Consider the following 19,294-nt stretch of genomic DNA (forward strand, 5'->3'; position numbering starts at 1 on the left):
ATCAAGCTGCAGACCAGAGCAGAGCAGAGCACACTACAAGCTGGCTTCTGGCTCGCCTGCTGCTGATTAGAAGTGTAGTGTAGTGGACAACAACAGCGACAACAACAAGAGAACAGTGCTGTGTAGGGCAGTGTAGCAAGCAGCAAGGCAGTGTGGAGCTGCCAAAGGCTGTCAGCTGGTGGCTGGTGGCGTTGGTCATATCAAATAACCTTCAAGTGCAAACACACAAACATACAACAAACTGGAAGCCAACCAACCGGTTAGATGCACACTTATGGCATTCATATGCATATGTGAGTGTATTACGAGTACTCATACATTACACACGGTTATGTATGCGCTGCGCTGCGTCGCTTCGAGCGGCCTATAACAAAATTAGAAAAACTGCAACACGAGAGACGACAGAGAGGAGGGGAGAGTGGGAAGAGCAGGCAGTGACGACGGGCAGACTGCCAAGCCCAAGTCCCCACTTCACTCCCATCTAGCCCGCTTTACGCCTCCCTTCCCCTCCCCTGCATTGCTGCAGCAGCAGAGCGGAAACTGTTAGCCACAATATTTTGTTGTTGTTGTGTGTTAGCCAACTAAACTAACTATGGCTTAATCTCGCTTTTGCAGACCATTTCTTGACACCTTTGCCTCACAATTGTCGTGTAATTATCGATGCCTACTCACGAATCAATTTCCATATTCAGCTACTCTGTGGCGACAAAGTGACGCGTCGCTTTGCGTCGCTTGCTTATCTCTCTTGTGGCCATTTAAGTAGCTTGTGCGCATTTGTATCTCTCAGATTCTCGCGACTGCAACTAGAAAGCAAACAAGGGAGAAAAGTGACGCATTCTGACATTCTGAGCTTAACAACCGATCAAGTGACTTCAGCTGCGAGGTCGATTTGTATTCACATCTTGTATTCATAATCCTCTCAGTCAGCTCTGCTCTGTAAGATGGATTGTCTCTCCTCCGCTGATTAGTCAATCTGACTGAGTAGAAGACCTTGTTGGAGGTTCGCTTGCTTGTTGTGTGGGCCGTCGAATAATGAGTATTTAAATGCGTACATACACAAAAATATCAATTAAACGTTTTGCGCTCGGTTCAATTAACGAGGCTTAAACAGCCACTGACCTTTGGCAGACTTACAAAATTTCAAGTTTCAAGTGGAAGTGGCATTTGCCAGGCATTTGAACCCCGCCGTTGCACGCTCTGAAGGTCGTTCGACTCTTTGCATTTCTTGGTTTTGTGGGTCACGGCATCGAATCTAAGTACTTTATTTGGGTAAAACCTTCATTCTTCAGTCTACGCGGCATTATTATTAAGAACGTTAATTAATTGTTGCCAAAGATCACGCAGCGACCAAGTGAAAGCCCGCATTATTGTGGCAAAGTAATCGCATAATTAAATGTCACAGCATGTTTAACCTCAGCACTCGTTTTCGTACTCGTAATTGTGCAATTGTCACACACAACACAAAATGGGCTGAGTCTGGCTGAAGAAGAACTTCTCGGGAAGCTAACCTAGTTTACAGGCGTGTGCACATGCTAAGCGCTCTTGCCTCTAAATTCTCTTTCCCCTTCACCCTTCACCCTTTTGCCTTGTCTTGCACACCACACGAATTTCAGCATAAGCCAAAAAACATGCCAACATACTTAATACATCTGTAGATACATACATAGATCACGCTATTTCAATTTGCATGTGGAAGTCAGCAGAAATGGTGGAAAAAACAACAAGAAAGCCACACAAAAATGAGTATTTTACACCTCATGAACTTTAAATGCTCTACCAAAAAGTTATTGGCATTGAATTTGTTTAATTTATGACTTAATTCTGATTTATTGCAGCTTGCATTTATGATGTGTGTTATTAAATTAGTTTTGAAACTCATTCTAAGGTAAACACTCTCTAAGGAACTTCTTGCTATTAATATTGTATTTCATAACAAAAGTTGAATACACTCATTGAGTATTCAATTCCTTTCATAACAAAAGTCGACTACTCTTTGGAAAGTGTATAAAAACCGGTCGGTGTTGGTGCCACTTGGTTGCTTTTGCTTGTTTGGTTTATTTGCTTCTCTCTCTCTGGTTTTTTTTTGCCAGAATTATTTTTGACAATTCGATGAGCAAAACGGTAAAAGAAGAAAGTCAACTCCAGGAAGCGGGCATAAATAATGACGGCCAACAAAATTCATGCAAAAAGTGAGTCATTAACTTGACTGAAGTGCTTGCTGACGCTCAAACTCAAGCTGACTCTGATGATGAGAAGACAACAAAGGAAGCTCCAAGCAACCAAAGAGAGTGAGGAAAGAAAGAGAGAGCGAGATAGAGAGAGACACACACAGACTAAGCTAAGCGACCCGATGATAGTCAAACAAAGAATGAATATACCCTAAAAGTAAACAAATATACAATCTGTTGTGAAGTTTACAATCTTAAACACAATTTGTAGAACAAGTAAGTAGAATAACAATTTAATAATTTAAAATAATAAAGTAAAAAGTATATAAATAATCAATAGTTTGTTTAGAGTATTGCAAGTTCTGTGCTTCGTCTCGTTGACTTCTTTGTTCTTTTGTCTCTAACAGGAAGCAACCACCCAGACAAAGACTTTGCCAATGGACTCTGAAGTGATGGAGGGCGGAGGGAAATTTTCAGCTACCTGTGGGCGTTGTCAACAATGCTAGACATAAAACAAAGTGCAAAAATAAAAACCAAAAGAAGTAGAAGAAAACAAAAAACTATTTTCCGGACTAAATTGAGTTGGCATTAGGCAAACTAGGGCTTGCCGGGCTTTGGGCTTTGCGATTTGCCATCAAGGCCCCCCTGGAACTTCTCAAGTCATTAAAGCAGGAAACAACTGCAAATACTCATCCAACACCCAGCGGTGAATTCATGAACATACTCGCACTCATAGTTGTTGTATTCATACTCGACGTAATGTATTAATCTTTTATCTCTTTTATTACTTTTTGCACCGGTTCTCACGCTCCAACAGCATTTTCAGTCACAGCTCAAAAACTCCCAAGCGACTGCGATTCTATGGCCATATGCCATATAACCATATGCTATGCACAGCTAGCGAAACAACAACAAAAAAATAAACAATACAAATTCCAAACTTACATGAATGAGAATATTTTCTGATTTTCCGATTTTTATTCGCATATCAAGTTTTATTGCGCCGCCTGCAACATTTGTGCCACAGGCACGTTGCAAGGGTTCCACATAAACAAATCAATGTGATTTATCTGTATCGATTGCCAAACGATTGCAACTGCCAGACATTACAATAAAAAACTAGTGCAATTGTTGCTAAATACTTGCAGGTATTAATTGCAACTGTTCAAGCGATATTTATTATCAATGTCAAAGGTAATTTATGACTCATTTCATTTGGAGAACAATATGGAAAAGTATTTACTAAACTAATTCCTTACAAATTGATCAACAGAAAACATTGTCAGCTATGCAAATATATTTTGATAGCAAACTATTCACTTTCGAAACTTTGTAAACTTATCGAAACATTTAGCTCGATTAAACCGGCAACACTTTAAAGCAATTCCCAAAACATTGTCATGCTGTGCACATGATTCGCAACGCAACGTAGCCAATGGCAAAATGTATAAGCCAAGAAAATAAATGACAAGTTGCTCGCATTGACAAGTTGCCAAGGAGTGGAGAGCTGAACGCTTGGATACCCTGTAATAAGTGAGTAGATGTGCACACACTTTCCAAAGTGTGTCAAGACGAATGACAAATATTTGAATGTGTTTATATGTTTCTAGTAGAGAGGAAGAACAATCGATGGCACTAACGACACTATCGATGGCTCACTATCGATAGTTTTCTACCTCTATTGTTCATACTTAGTTCTGCTATTGATTCCAACTAAACTACCCTCTAAACTTGCTCTGGCAATGGCAACATAATAAATGTGCATAGTTCGAGAGTCGTGTCGAGCGCATGAAGCGCAGTCAAACTCAGCCGCGTAGCATTTCCGACTGCAGTTAGACATGTGGCTAACGAGCGACAGACGACGGACGACAGACGATAGAGGAAGCGGGGCGAAATGGAGATGGTAGCCGGTAGTGCCTTGTGGTGAGCACGTGGCCCCCAGACGCGGCTAGTGGACAATAAACACAACACAACAGCAAAAAGGGCACGGCACAACAACAACATCGCGGAGGCAAAGGGGAGCGGCTTCCCCCACCGAAAAACAAATGTGTCTGCACTGAGGTCTAAATAACAACCTGAATCCGCAACGTGTTTTATTGGTGTTGTTGGTATTTATGGAGTTGTATGACTCCCCAGACAGACAGTCAGACAGTCGGACAGCAAGTCCATCGCATTCCCCAGCTCAGTGGGAGTGCTTGATGGAAGAACTACGACTTCTGGCAGAAGTGGGGGAAAGAGTGGAGTTCGGAGTTGCGAGTTGGAGTGTAACTGAGCATTGTGGAGCAAAGCAAATCCAACCACCAAGCAACTCTTTGTAGTTTGTAGTCGGTTTGTTCGCTCTTGTGGTTGATAAATGCAGAATATTGTATGGAAGGTGCGCCCACTCACATAATTTCCCCACACACACACACACACACACACACAATTACTTTGTCATTTGCATACCCGTGTATAACTACAGCATGGATAATTTCACGACGCATGTGAACACGAAAAAGAAGAAAAAAAGAAGTCGAGTCGCCACCAAACTACCGAAACACCTGGGAACCACTCTCAAGCGTCGCGTTAAACTTGTTCTCCAGCTCGTGGGGGTGTCTCTTTGCTCCAAGGAATTTTTATCCACTTTTGTCACCAAGAAACCAAGAAACCATGAAACCAACAAAACATAAAACTCTCTGATACAATGAGGAATTAAGAGCACATTTCGGGCGTGGCTCAGCGCACAAAAAAATGCCACTTGGAACGCAAATGAAAATTAATTACCAGATATAGATACACTTAATCAAGATGAGTGCAGTCCTAATTACCTGCAAAGAGAAAGACAAATTGTGGACAATTAATAAAAAGTGAAAAAAAAATAAAAATATAAATCAATGAAATAGAACTCTGTGATTTCGATATTTCTTTCGCAGTCTATTCTCTCGCTCTCTGAAATTGTATTTGCAACCCTTTTGGCTGACACTTTTTCACTGCGTTTATCTGTATCTTTTTCCCATAAATTAACCCACTTTTATTGCCATAAATGCGGCATTCAACTGCCGCAACAAGTACACATTACGATTATGAAATTGAAAACGTTGGTCGTTGTTTAATTTTATGCCCGTTTATTTACTTATCTGCCGTAGCAAATAGTCTGGAAATTGGATCATGTGCAAATGTTGTTTAGGCTATTGAATCAGCTTAATGAAGTGTTTGTTTATCGTTCAACACAACACTTAGTCACTTAGACACACATAAACAGAGCATCGCCTATACATCAAAGTGACACTTTAAGTGGATTAATGAAGCCAGTTTGTTGCCGATAATTGAATGAATTGTTCGACTATATATATATTTTTAATTTCCTTGGATAAATGACTGAAGGTAGAGACACATATTGTTTTTTTTTATATTTCCTGCTGTTATTCTACAAAATCTTTCTCCAACCACATCAACAGTATTGAGTTGCCATATTTAATAATTATGAACATTTTCGTTAGACTACTTCCCCTTGAAATCATAAAATCATAAATGATTAAGCTTATCGAATGCGGAATTGACCTTCTACATTTTGCCAAATTAGATAGTTCGTGCATTTCTGTTTCAATGTTTCAACCAACTTGTATCTGACTTTCTAAGTTGATTTCCCGTTTTTATGGCTAGAAAGTCTCTCCATAAAAATTCATAAGCATAAGCAAACAATATCGTTTTTATTCGCAGCCGCTTGACAGTCCAATATAATTTGCGACCCGTCTAATGTTTACATTGTATGAAGAGTATCTCTGAATGTGTAGTGTTCATGTTTTTTCTCTATTTCTATCTTAAATTGTATCTGTTTCTGTATCTGTAAATGGTTGTGTAGTGCAACAAAAACACATTACATATGCGACTCTAATAATTGCCAGCTAACATGTTTATATACCCTAACATATAGAGCTTACTACATAGTCGCTTGCCATAATGTTTATGAGCGTAATTCGGCACAACGAGTTTTTATAATCTGCAACCGCAGACCAACAATTAAATGGCAAACAATTAGTTATTAAATGACATAATCTTACAATGCTGCCGCGTAGATCAGATAATCAACTATCGAATCACAAACATGGTTTGTGCATTATGAAAAACAAAATTAAAAAATTAGTTATCAAATAATACGTATTATCGCATGAGTCTTAATTGTGAATGTGTGTGTGGAGAAGGCATTCATTAATGTGGATTAATTGAATTTCAATTCAATAAATATGATTTCATTAAACTGATGCACTTCTCTGCAAATGACAAATGAAATGCATAAATAATGCTTTTACATAATCGAATGTATCGCATGATAAAACAAATATTTGCTGTAACTATTGTTTATCATTAGTTTTCGGTAGCAATAACAATAACTATTTTGTAGGGCATTAGGCAGGTGCATACAAATTAATTAATGGCAGCGCAAAGCAAAAGAAGACGGCGGAAAAACTATTAAAAGCCAAAGGAAATGGCGGAAAAGTGTGTGGAGAAATACGCACGATTCGTATAAATAATAATTTTGTATTTGGTAAGTAGAATGACAGATGTTGAATTAATGCCAATTGGGCACGCAACAAACTTTTAGTTAAATTGAACAAAATACTTTTGTGTATGTGTGTGTGTGTGAGTGTGTGAATGAGTGTTATGAGTGCGGTTTTTTAGGAGCTGACCAAATGGCCGGTGCTCAGGGTTTAATTTTACGTTGCGTAAGCATTTCACTCAAGGCTGGGAAATATCTGCAAATTGAATAAATTGCAAATAATTAGGCAGACAAAAAACCAAATTGAATTTTCACTTTGCACCAAGAAATTTAACGGACAGATATGTATTTATCCAAGTCGGTTTTTTTTCGCTTCCTTCGGGCAACAAAAAGAGTCATTTAAAGTGAACTCCCCCACATTCACTTGCACTCTCACTAATTGGCTGAGAAAAGTGTGAAAAACTTTCGCTGACTATGGAGTAGAGTGGAGTGGAGTGGAGTGGAGAGCTGAGCATTGGAAAGTGCAATACATATCATAACATAACATGAACCACAATCAGTCTCCAGCTGGGCACTTTCCTCCATAGTCAACAATCAAGAGTCGCATCGGTCTGTCAGGCAAATCAATTGTACTGAGCGATCGTCACGTTTGTCCACTTCACTTGGGACGCAGTCAACAATGATGACGATCAAGATGTTCATCATGATGATGATGATGATGATGTGCACTGTAGGTGAGTTTGAGCTTCATAGGCGGAGCCTTCGAGGCCGTTCGTTTGCTTTTTACTAACATGTTAACGCATAAATAACATGATCAGCGTCCGAGTAAAACGGCGATGACAATGACAAACCGCTAATCATAATTTAAGCATAACAAAAAAATAACAAACCACAGCAAAAGCAACAGCAACAGCAACAATAACAATAACACGACGAGTCAAATCGACTAAACGTGTGTGCACCTCAACAAATATGTGAAAATAATAATGAGAGTGCGGCAACAACAGCGCATACAATCAGCAGCAAAAACAACTACAATAACGACTTCGACTTCGACTTCGACTCTGGTAAAAGTTAACATTTGTCGTCGTCGTTGTTGACGTCGCGTTTAATGAGGCACAACGAAAGCCCCTCAAAGTTGATTTGTTAACAAGCAAAACGCCCAAAACATCCGATTATTATGCGCTGGCCAAGCGCGTTAAAGGTTTGACTTTCAGTTGGTCGAAATGCTTAGTAAAAATAGAAAAGAGATAGCAGCGTTTATCAGCGACAGCTTGGGACTAGAGACAGTTCCGAGAATATAGTTAATACGTGTATTAAATATAGTAGTTGATCAAACATACAATCAGTCTATATTAGAAACTTACAAGTAAACATCCTTCAGATAAACATATTTGCAGTATAGAAATCTTTCATTTATTAAACAATAGCATAACTTACAAGTTATGTAAATGATTTCATCAGTCTTCCATTCAAACTATCTTTCTTAGAACTAAGTTTCTGTTTTAATATTAGAATATCATTTGTACAAGTATTAAGTGATTTGTTATCTTATAGAATTAAAACATCAACAGACAGTATTTATGTACACAAAAAATGTATTCAGTAGCTTTTTCGATAAATATATTTGCTGTAAAGAGAGCTTCGTTATCATCTTGAGTTAAATTATTAAATCAATAGTTTCCTTGTAGCATTAAAACATCAACAAACTGATAAGTAATCAATAGCTTTTACACACAACATACAAGTTATGTTAATGATGTGATGATTCTTCTATTCAAACCATCTTTCTGATAAATATGTATGCAGTAACGAAAGCTTCATTTAGTCGGCACTCCCATTTGCTGTTTTAATAATTGCTGTGCCGTGAGCTAAATGACTTTCGATTAGATTGCAAATCAGCAAACTGAATTAGTTGGGAAAGTATATCCCCCCCACCTCTTTTCTCCTCCTTCGACTAAAAGTACTTGTGGCCAAGGTGATAATTGCCTTGCATTGCACTTCGTGTCTAAGGTTAAAGGTGCGCCAATTAGCCATGGGCGAGGACTCGATGCGATTGCTTTTCGACCAAGTTGTTGGCCAAGTTGTTGCGTGCCAGCTAGCGCCTAGATGGTGCTACATTCTTAATGCTCATTCCCAATTCCAGACGAAAGCCAAACCAATTTCCGCTTTACTACTTCGTTTTTTTTTAGTTAGGGTAAATACTTTTTTAATTAATTGGGCGCTGGCCTCTGACCTGGTAAAAGCAATTAATTAAACAAATCTGCCAATTTGATACGAACTCTAGGCGATGCACATTTTTTTCGACGATTAGTCGGGTAATTAAGTTAAGTGAAGTGCATCGCAATTGCAGCAATTGAGTTGAGTGAAACTGTTTCGATAATCGTTCGTGCTGTTTATTTGGGTTCTTGAGTTTTCAACTCAAAACACTTTTCAAGTGGCGTGTTGAAATAAATCACAACGTCGATTTTCACACCTTTCAAGTTTAAAGTTCATGCTAACGAACTGATTTAAACAGTGGAGAAGACCTCACAAAACGTAGATATCTTTTAGATAGAGTGTATTTATCTTTTAGATAGTCTGTAGTATCTTTCAGATTAAGTAATTTGTAATGTAATCACGCTCACACAATTATCAAAATTATATCTAGCTGTTTTGAATACAGCTTTTATAGAAGTTCTCAGCCCTTTACACCAGACTTTCGGACTTTGCTAAAAATTACACTCGTGTTGTTCTCAGTTTTGTAGCTGCGAAATCGCTTCAACCTTTCACACTCTATTAAGCCACGAAGTTGAAGTTAACGTAAGCATAATGTTCATAAATCGTCAGTTCGTTAGACATTCGTAAGTTCAATAAACTCTAACAACAAGTCTGAGCTGGAGTTGAAGTTGGAATCATAGTTATAGTCAGAGTTGAACAATTTTCATTTCCGCTTTTCTCATCTGCTTTCGGCCCGCTTGTCTTTTTTTTTTCAGTCGAAAATTTAAATTGGCAGAAGGCAGAAATGAAACATACTCGTTTAAAGAAATGAAGACTGGTTGAAGGAAAAGGAGTCGGCACAACAATAATAACACTTTTATTGCTCGGGTCAGAAAAATTAATGAACAATGGACAAGGCAACAAAGAGATAACAGTCAGTCACTATAGCAACAACAACAATGCAAGGGGTGTAAACCGACAGTGACCCATTGGTTCCAATTCATTTGGCAGCCATTAGTCGAAAGTGCCTCACCAGCAAATACCCTGTAGTCGAGTGTCGAGTACTTTTACCCAACATTCGTGTAACGGTTTTAGGCATCACATGCTCACTTCAGTCGAGATCACAGGGTAAACAAAGAAGCACAAAAGAGAAAGAGAGCAATTGTCATACAATGAATTCGACAGTTTTTAGAAATTACTGTGTTCTTAACAGCACTTCCAACCCAATTCCAATTCCAATTCCGACTCATGTTCATTCTGCTCGACTTAATTGTCGTTTCCTATTAGCTCATCCTTTTGCTGGGCAGGAAATGAGCTCAGAATCCATTGGTTGATTGAATTTATGCAATTTTTGACTACTAAATTGATGGTACTTGTATGGAAAACAATAAATAATCAACATTCATCGATGATATCATCGGAAAGCAACGGACTATCCCAAATTTGTTTAAAATTCTTTCACATTTCTGCAGACAAGAGTTCATCTGACATCTCTCAAACAAAGTACTTCTGTTGAATTAGATTATTAATATTTTCTCTGCTTTTTATGCTTAGCTCAACACATGTTGAGGAATTCTCTCATCGATTCACAAAGCATTCACAACAATCGCAGCCAGAAAACCTCGAATCTAACAAAAAATCAATGACACACGTGCAAAGCGTAAAGAAAAAATGAAAAGAAAAAACAGAAACAAAAACAAAAAAAAACAAGCATCAACAACAAAATGTAATTTAGCAAAAAGAACTTGAAAAAACATAAAAATAAATAGCAGGAAAAAAAAACGCAGCGACAACATAAAGCAAAAATGCCAATACACAATGAACAGGAATCAATATTTATTTGTCGTTGTTGTTGTTGCTGTTGTACATATTTTGCAATGATCTGTTGAGGGTCAGTCGTCATATGGAATGAGTAATGGAGACTTTGGTGAACAACTACAACTACAACTTCTACGGGTAATGTGCTTACCGCCTACTGACCGGGTCAGGGCAATTGTCTGGCACTTGAGTTGAGTGTAGCACAGAAGGCCTTAAGATGAAAGATAATTGCTGTTAGAATTGAATGAACATAAAATCGGAATTTATGTGAAATTTGTGTATAATTCGAAAAGATTTTCCAAACGTTTATTGCCAGAAATCTTCCGTAAGTTGGCTCTTTAGGAATAATTCGCTTTATCAGCAGAGAACATTTTTACAGCACTCGAAAGTTGGTCGTAACTTTAGGTCTTAAAGTTGTGATGTCTTTGCTACAAGTTGGTGGTGCAAACACTTCCCGGAACAAATAAAGAATTTCTGCAATTCCGAGCATAATAAATTATAATTATGTCCCGTTAGTTTAGCTTTACTCTTGGCTGTCTGCCAGTCACCATGGCTGCAACAACAACCAGAGCAAACTACTACAATGAACAATAAAAAAGCTAATAAGAGCAAAAAGTTTGCAGCATTGAGATAAACAGTGGAATGTGGGGTGCACAAAACACAGTTGAAGGCTCTCCGACACATCCTGCATAAGGATGCATAAAAAGACCCGACAGCAGACAGACAGACAGACAGACATCACATTCGTATGGTGCATAAAGTATTTATTGAGCAAGCAGACAAATTTGTCAAAAATGTTGTAAAAGCAACAACAGTCAAAGTTGTTGTTGCCATGGCCTTAAACAATGTTCACAGTTTGCCGCAGTTGCAAGTCTATTTCCTCTCAAGTGCTGTCGACTGATTGCAGCAGCCACAAGTCACAGTCAGAGCTTCAAATCTTGGCAAACAGCCTTGCCTCGCCTCGCCCTCTCTTGTCTTGTCTTGCCTTGCCTTGCCTGGTCAATTTCCGATGCAGTCCAAATCACAATGCCGCTTTGCCTTATAATGGCTTATGACACAGCGCGCAACAATTTTTTATGCACGGCCTACAACACATTTGGCAAATCATCAAGCTCTCAACTTCCTACAAACAGTTGTTGTGTCGTGTAGATGAGGTCGAAAGTAATTGTATCTAAAATACTCTCTGCAGCTCTGCAGCAATAAGAGCAACTGACTGTCATAAGCCAGTGCTTAATTAAGTTGAGCTTAGTTCGTTAGCAAAGTAAATAGCACTTCAAGACTCACAGCTTAATCTCGAAGAGATGAGTTTCAGATTGTTGGTTTAGTTTAGCAAACTAATCGGCCCGAGGAAATCTAAAGTTATGCTGCTCATCATTTTTGTGGTTGTGGCACGACAAGCCAAACAAAAATATTGATTCAACTAACACAGCAGAGAGAAATGCAATAAACTTGTCAGGCTATTAACTGTTTTTTCTTCTCTAACAAATATTTGTGCAGAAACCTCGCTGTGTTTTTTTTTATGCCTCTGCATGCTGACTACAAATTGAATTTAAAAAGAGATATTCATAGCTATGTATTCCACAAGTATAATGAGTAGCTGTAGCATTTATTTTGCACTTAATTACAAGCACTTCCCCTCACCACCCCCGTTCATCTAGTTTTCATTGTAAAATGAAAAATAGCCGTTACCGTAAGAGTAATAGCATTTTGTACTCCCACATAAATTGGCCAAATAAGTGGCAGCCACAGAAGCGGCAACAATGCAAAACCCCAATTCCAATTCCTCCAATTAATGTATGGCCTTATACATATAGTCTACTATATGTACTCTTGCAGCTCATTAGAAACGACCTCAAAGCGTGAAAATATGAAAAGAAAGCTGTGAACAGGAGCAGAGATCCCAGAGTCAAGACGAATGGATAACCAGACGAGATCAGACTTCAACCCAGGCCCTGAAGTGACTCTCCAAAGTGGGTGTATTGCAGTTCCTATTGTTTATTTATTTACACACTCCAGAGAGAGAGGGACAGAGAGAGAGAGAGGGAGATGTTAGAGTGCTGTTTGGTGGTTTCACGAGTGAGCAGCAGACATGTCTTATCGAGTCTAGTTTGCCATTTACCTTGCCCAGCATAATGTATGTGCATACATGTATGTTTATGTTTATGTGCGTTTGCACTGAGGAGCAGCATTCCACAAATGGTTTCCCTTTTTATGTATGTGCGTGTGTTTGGACTATCTGAGAGCAGCTTGAGGAATCGCAAAGTTAGTTACATGATATCAATAAAAGTGCACACAGTGCAAACCACACAACAAAGGGGCTGTCAACTGAGTTAGGCTAGAAGTAATGAAGGCTCTAAATAAAGTTAGTTATCGGAATAATAAGTTAATAAAAAGAAAGAAGACGAAAGAAGACATGCAGCTAGAAACTATCCACATTCTTGGTAGTTAATTTCAATGACAACTATATATTTGTGACTTCTATGAAATATTTTAAATTGCACAAATCTATCTGGGTAAAAGTAAGCAACTCTTGTGGCTACCCTCGCTTCAATAAAGCGCTCCAAGTACTCTATAAGATAAGAAGCAGCAGCAACAACGAACAGCAGCTAAAGGTAAGACGCAAGCAGACGTAAATAAGAAAATAACATGAGACAAAGAACTGAGCACAGCAGTTGGCAGTTGGCAGTCAAGGACAGAGAAGGTAAAACATGCCGAGAAAGAGATGGGCACATTCACAGAAAGAGCGAGAGAGAACTGAGTAATGTAGAATGTTAGCTTTTAAGAATGTTGCACCTTGTTGCAGGCAGGCAGGCAACACATTACACACTGCCGCATCTCTGTTGTGGCGCAGCTTAATGGAAATGCAGCAGTGGCAGCAACAGAAACAGAAACACGCTGCAAATCACCAAAACGAAGAGAGACAGAGACAGTTCCCTGGAGACGAAAGCGAAGTTGGCGCATCCTGTAAACATTCTCTCCACTAACATAACATGTGCTTTTTTACGGGTTGGCAACATCTTGAAAGTCTACTTCCGTTGATTACAAGTCGGGGTATAATAACACATTATATAAGCTGCAAATACTAAAGTGAAACTTTCCATTATTCTTTCCAGAGTAAAGAGTAAAGAGAGTCTTACATCTCAGACATTATTTTAGAGCAAGTTCCTTCCCATGAATTTCACTTGGCATACAACTTTTTCTCTTCCGATCTCCAGCAATTTCTCGCAGTACTTATCGATAGGTCTGGTCTCCTATTGCATTTGCTGCGCTTTCATAATAACCACAAGTCATTAGGGCATTAACATTGCCAGTTGCTAGTTGGAAAGATCGTGTAACTAATAGGCGGCAGAATGCAATTAAGACGGCATAACATTTAATAGGCCCCGCTTAGAGATGCAGCCGAGAGCTTAAAGAGCCACGTTTAGATGAAAGAATGCGCCAGCAGCCATCGACCATCGACCAACGACCAACGGAAATAAGGCGTCAATCAGCAAAAATGCTCCCAGACAGCCGACAGTCAGCAAACAGCATAGACATTAAATATGTATGTGTGTGTGTGTGTTTCCTGTGCGAATCTAACAAATCTTGATAAAAAGTAAGAAATCTCTTGCCAGAAGATATTGGCATTGCCATTTGCATATCTTGAGGTGCACAACAAGCGAGACACCCGCTTGGCATAGCAAATCCACATGTGTCTGCTCTCTGCGCAACCTTCCCGATTAGACTTTGACTTTTTTTTGAGGGACGCCAATTGAATTACACTGCAGAACAAGGCATGGGATTAAATCATTGTTATAAAGGTAAAACTCATATTTTTATAGAGAATAATTATACTGAAGTAAAGGATGAAGTTGAAAATAAATTATCTCTAATCAATATATTTTTAGCAGACTTAAAACATGAATGTAATTAGATAAGTTGTGTATTTAAAGTTTAGTTAATTTTAATATTTCGATTGAGAGGAATGAAATTACTGCCCATTAAATAGTTCTAATTATTAAAACATTTCTTTGAAATATTGTTTCACATTTAAGATATTTATATTTAAATAATTTCAATTTAGAATTTGCTGGAAATATTTTAGTAAATTTAACGCAATTTTGAGTCTACATTTGAGACAATTATCAGACAATATTGAAATCAGAATCTTTTTATACTTCGCCTCACCATATGCATCCACAAAAAATTATCTTGTTGAGCAGTGTTAGCAAAGAAGTGGCACACTGGATACTAAGTACTACACCTGCCGCAGGTAAGCGCAACAAGCGAATGAAGCAAATAGGAAGGCAAAGAACACCAAGACGAAGACGAAGACAAAATGATGACTCAGGTAGCCAAAGACAGGCCAAAAAGCAAAGTAAATAAACAAAACAAACAAGCGTAAGAATAAATCTGTGCACAGTCAAAGAGCTAGAAGAACATGACGACAAAGAATCAGAAGAAGAGGAAGAAGCACAAGCAGTGGTAAAGTTAAATAAAATAAGACGCAAAACGGCCAAAAGAATAGAAGAGAGAAATTAAACGAAAAGAATCCACCTGTCACGAGTGGAAGGCGATGCTCGCCTCTCTTCACTCTCTCTGCTCTCCTTGCTCGAGTTATTTGATCGCATTTGATAGATACTCTGCTTAATGAAGATATATTCAGAATGTTATGATTTCTATACGTTGCCAAAATTGAATTGTTTATGAGTTTTTTTATATGTTTGTGGCTGGAAATTCAACAAGTAAACAATCCAATAAGCAAAGGAATTTGCCAAGTCCAATTGAAAACATTTTATGATTTTATAGCTAATCTTTAGCCTAATATAGGTTCATTTTATTGTGAATATATAAATGCAATATAAATAAAATCCGATTAATTAGCTTTTTGCTTATTCGCTCTAAATTAATTCTGGATATGGGAACTACATATAATATGTGCATTAGTTGAACTTGCACATTCCTATTGGAAGTTATTCATGATTTCGTAGCTAAATTATGGCTCTTTATAGAGCGCCTTTATAAGACTAATATATTTATAATATGAATTTATGTGTTCTTATGTATTATGTATTATATATTATGAATTATGTATTATGTATTATTTATTAGTCAGTTATTTCCGTATGCTTGCTATATAATTTGTTTACCAGATAATATCTACAATGGGAGTAAGCAAGTAGAGTATGATCCATTCGTCAGTTAGCTTTAAAGTTACAGCCAGTAAAAATTTCGGCTCATGTGCTTAGATCTTTTTCCCAGCCGTCTATTTATAACCCTTGGGTAATGGGCTTAAAGCGACCCGACAATGTCGGCTTAGTAAGCAAAGAAAGACACAATATAAAAAACACACACACACTATTTAGTCATTGTGATTAATGAGTGAATAGAGTGAAGATAGTTAGTTAGTAGTCTCCAAGCTGTGTGAATTGTGCGCACACACAATGTGTGTGATTATGGGGTACGAGTTGTGTGAAGATTTGTTGTGCAACTGCCACAAAAACGCATGCCACTTATTTAGATCAGTCGAGCGTCGTTTGTGAATCTCTAACTCTATAATTTCCATATCTAAGTCTGAGTCTGAGTCTCCATCTCGCACGTGGGTCAAGTTCATTGAGCAATTTTAAGTTGCAAATGAGAAATATTGATTGATAAACAGACAGATTGTTTATAGTTTGCACAATTAAAAGCCAAACTCATTAACAAACTGTGTTTTGTTGTTGCCTCGAATGGCCTTCAAAGCTTTAAGCAGATTTATCTACGCTAGCGCGTGTCTGCGTCTCTTTCTGTGTGTGCGTGAGTGTATGTGTGCTTATCTGTGTGCGGGGTGCGTTGCTATAACAGCTGAGCGCGCAACAACAAAAACCACCCCCAATTGGATGCTGTACTCGTCGCCCTTGTGGTCTCCACAAATTTCAGCACATACAATATCAAGGCTCTAGCTTTAACCTCCAACGGAATGTCACCCCCAAAAACCAAAACCCAAAAAGAAAAGAGATGGGATCCCATTGATTGAAAAAGTGTGTCAGAAATACGACTGCTCAACTCACCTCTCTCTTTCTCTCTCTTTATCTTGTTGAAGTGAAACAAGAAACAGGAATTTGAACGCGATTCTTTCGCGCTGGACGTTCAAGTTGAATGGTAACTGTTGTTGTTGTTGTAGTTATAGTTGCTGCTGCTTCTGCTGCTGCTGTTAACGACGTCGACTGCAGGAATGCGCTTTGCACTCTCAGCTCTCTCTATCTCGCTTTCGCTTTAACTTTTCTACACTCACATTTACACAAGTATGCATGTGCACACACTGCTTTGGCTGCTTTGGCGGCGTCGTCGTCGACGTTTTGATTCACTTTTTATTGCTGTCGCTTGAAGGTGGCGCGCTATGCGACGCGACGCTCGTTCTCTGCTTTTATCTTTGCAAACTTACTTCAACAGCGACGTCAGCGTTAGCGTCGACACTGACAATGACATTTTCTTTACACACACACAAACACAGGCACACGCGGCGACGGCGGTCAGCGAATTTGCTTCTGTTGTTGTTGTTGCTGCTGGACTTGTCTGGGATATGCAATTATGGGAAGTTTTGCAAGGCAGACACACAGGTGCAATCGTACACACAGACACACACGCATGCAATCAAAAACTAATACACATGCAAAAGACGAAACGCGACGCGCAGACAAATTGAGAGACAAACAAACGATGCGGACGCCTGGCACTGAACTCTTCTTCTCTGCTCTTTGCTTTTTATTTTATTTCTTCTTTTTCACGCGGCGGCGGTTTCAGTTGCAAATTTTATTTTGCTAATTTGAGGACGTTGTTTTCCTTTTTATCTAATCTGGGTTTCTTGCTGCGCTTAGATAATACCTAATAGGCACTCTTATCTTGCGCTTTTTGTCGCCTTTGCACACACTTCACTACTATTTGTATAATTAAATAAATTTCTATAACAACCGTAACCCGACGACGTTGTACGTGCTTCGGCGTCAAAACAACAACAAATGCAAACTCAAACCCAGTATGACGTTGTGCAAATAATTCAAAAATATCGCAGCAACCGCTTTAGTGTTTTTCAGTATTTTTTAGCATCTTAAAACAGTGTGTCCCTACCAAATAAAAAATGAGAGCGCTATTTATATTATTCAAATATTTAATTGTCTGTGGAATAGTAACCTACAAAGCTTGCAATTAATAAAATTAATATAAAATAATAAAATGTTTTTATAATCTTAAATTAATTTAAAATTGATTTACATGGTAAAAAAAATGCTTGCAGTGCCTGCTCTATTACAAAAGCTGACGACTATAAGTTGACTTGCGTTCCGTTCATTTAAGTCTTCAAAGATAGATGGCGCTTTTAATTAACTTTTTCTACTTCTGATGATTAAAGGCAGTTAATACATATATTTAATTTATTTAATATTTTAAGTACATTTTGAAGGTCTTTGCAGTGGCATCCTTAAAATTAGTTTTGTTGCAAAATCATGCGATTTGTTTGGCCTTAACCGCCATCTGTCGGAACCATGTGTAAAAAACAAAATGATTAAGTTTGTAAGCGCAGGTAAGCAGTATAACCACACAAGCAGTGTGAATTATTTGCGAACACAGCAAGTAGTGAACTGCTTTCATTGCATCAATATATTTGTGTCTGCAACTTGCATCTGTGAGTTTGAATCGCATCAACAAACAATCTATAGATACTGGATACTTGTGCTGGCATACTTCGAGCTACAAGAACATAAATCACTAGTTCGTTAAGCTGGCGAACAAAGTCTGTTTGCCATTTCCCAACGTTTTTTGCGTAATACTTTTTAAATTTCCTTCCCTTCCCGTTCTCTTCCATCAACGACACCGGCAATCGCTGCTTTATGCAGCTTCTTCTGCTGCTGGCTGCCGGCTGCTGTTTGTTGGCTGGTAGCTCGTTTAATCAGTTAATGATAAGGAAATTTATCGTGATAAACAGACAGTTTGCGATGCGATGCGCTGAAAGTTGCTTACGTTTGCAGCTTTACAATGTGTTTGCCTGCCTGCCTGCCTGTTGCTCGTATATCTCATTACGAGTGTGCTCATAAAGTATACGACAGTTCTATATTTTACAATGGCCGCTAAAAATACACTTTAGCTTCAGCTTCAGGTTACTTGAACCTGCTCGACGCCATTAACCTCTGTGTCTGCGGCTTCTTCAAAGTTATCATCCGATATCTATGCAACCATTTCGAATGAATATGTTGCCAGGCCGCATATCACACAGATGGATTAGTTGGACCTCGATTCACACACTCGAATCAATCGATCGTCATTTGCTTATCAGTCGATTGTAATGTTCTGTTATCCATGTGATTTTGCCCCGTCGTCCACATGTCGACACAATTTGCAACCTGTCTGGTTCAGTTGATTTTCCAATTTCCCACCGTTCGCAGTGAAAAATATTGATCTCTGTTCGCGAAACAAAACGAAATGCCTAAAACTTTTTTGCCTCAGCTCAGATTATTGTGTGCAATTCTTTTCGGTCCCCAATCGCATGTGCAGCAGCAGCAGCAACAAAAACAACTCTTTGAAAGTTGCTTCGAATACGGCTGACGTGGCTTAAATGAGACTATTCACGTAGACAAAACCAAAAAACAACAACATAGTGGCCGGAACTAAGTGATTCACT

The 19,294-nt window shown here is 38.5% G+C and overlaps 1 protein-coding gene across 1 annotated transcript in view; it reads left to right on the forward strand.

Annotated features, from left to right (window-relative positions):
* Positions 1 to 19,294, forward strand: part of LOC133836007 (neuropeptide-like 4) — a 135,485-nt gene that overhangs the window by 111,107 nt on the left and 5,084 nt on the right. The gene's annotated exons all lie outside the window — the stretch shown is intronic.

This window comes from Drosophila sulfurigaster, chromosome 2L (assembly GCF_023558435.1).
Source record: "Drosophila sulfurigaster albostrigata strain 15112-1811.04 chromosome 2L, ASM2355843v2, whole genome shotgun sequence".
NCBI lineage: Eukaryota > Metazoa > Arthropoda > Insecta > Diptera > Drosophilidae > Drosophila > Drosophila sulfurigaster.